The sequence below is a fragment of the Galeopterus variegatus genome, unplaced genomic scaffold (assembly GCF_000696425.1).
Source record: "Galeopterus variegatus unplaced genomic scaffold, G_variegatus-3.0.2 Scaffold14923, whole genome shotgun sequence".
NCBI lineage: Eukaryota > Metazoa > Chordata > Mammalia > Dermoptera > Cynocephalidae > Galeopterus > Galeopterus variegatus.
Window position 1 is genome coordinate 8,959 of NW_007741034.1, and position 1,731 is coordinate 10,689.

Sequence of the window (1,731 nt, forward strand, 5' to 3'; positions counted from 1 at the left end):
GTCAGTCATCTCCTTTTTCACGTGGTATGCATTGCCTTGCAGATAATGACACGATTTTTTTAAAAAGTTCTAGTGGTATCTGTGTCATCCTCATGAACGGATCTCTCAAATGAATTTTTTTGTCCTTCCAACGTGTCACAGGAATTTTATCTTTTCAAAAGCAATCAGCTGTGGGTACTTAGTTCAAATGAAAACCAGGCCTATTTTATTATCCTATCTGCAAGACTTATTTGCTTTTTTGTTTTAAAGAATAAAATCCTCAACATATACGTCCGTGTAAATATATATATATATTTTTTTTACTTTTTAATTTATTTATTTTTAGTTAATTTATTTTTTAGTGGCTTGCTTGTACAGGGATGGAACTCTGGACCTTGGTATTAGCACCACGTTCTATCCAACTGAGCTAGCCAGCCAGGCTCAACATATTTTTAAAAGCTTTAACAAAGTGAAAAGAAAAAGAAAAGTGCTAACATAGTAACATAACCTAACATAGTAAGGGTATTTGGTTTAGCCCTTACTATGGCAGCTCCAATGGTATATAGAGCCATGCTGAATTTTACTTTGGAAGTAGGCTAGGAAAGTCAAAAAAGAAAACAGGTCAGGGGCTCCTAAATATATATTTTTAAATTAGCTTTGGCTTGAAGAAAATACAATGATCTTGAATTATATATTCTTCTTCATTTTACAAGAATTCTTGGATTTATTCCTGATGGTTTTCTGATTGTTGCCTCCTTAAATCTTGTAATTATATGCCTCACAGTTTGATTATTCAATTGAGGACCGTAGGAAACTTACCTTCTCAGTTGTTAATCAAATTTACACCATTTTGATCACGTGTAGCTCTGTAATCATCCTCTCCAATTATCCTTTTCATGGCTTTTGCTGTTTTATATTCATTAAATCCATAATTTTAGCTATAATTGATGAATGTTTCTTTTCTTTTCTTTTTTTTTTTTGTCTTTTGTCTTTTTCCGTGTCCGGCAACGGATCGNAAGCCCTGCCCCTCCCCGCCTCCCGAGACGAAGCCCCGCCCCCGCCCCATCTCGGCTGCAGCTGGAAGTTCCCGCTGCATCGCGCTGTGCGAGCTCCCTCAAGTCATGTCATCTCTGCGAGTTTGTTACTTCTAGGAAGTGGGAGCAGGCCGAGGGGGTTGTGACACGGGATGCTGATGGCCGTGCGACCCGCTCTATAAATGCCGGATCCCGCCGCCCCGGAGCGGGCGATCTGGTCGACCCGCCTTGCTGACATTCCTGGAGGGCACGTGGTCTACATGTTCTTTTAAAACGAACCCTGTGGAGAAGATGTAACTTAGAAGTGATCAATGCACCTTCTTCAGTGGAACATTTCGATGAGTCGTAGCAAATGAATATGTGGGTGCAACTGTCTCCCCGGTCAAAACAGAGAGTTCCCATCGCCCCCTACAAGTCCCCAATCTGGGGGCTCCCTTTTTCTAGACTCTATGCAGACTCTCTCCCTTGTATTCAAGCAATCTTTTGTAGTTGTTTTGCTTTAACAGCATTTAAAACAAAAAAGGTCTTCAGATATTTCTACGGATAGTCAGTCATCTCCTTTTTCACGTGGTATGCATTGCCTTGCAGATAATGACACGATTTTTTTTAAAAGTTCTAGTGGTATCTGTGTCATCCTCATGAACAGATCTCTCAAAGGAATTTTTTTGTCCTTCCAACGTGTCACAGGAATTTTATCTTTTCAAAAGCAATCAGCTGT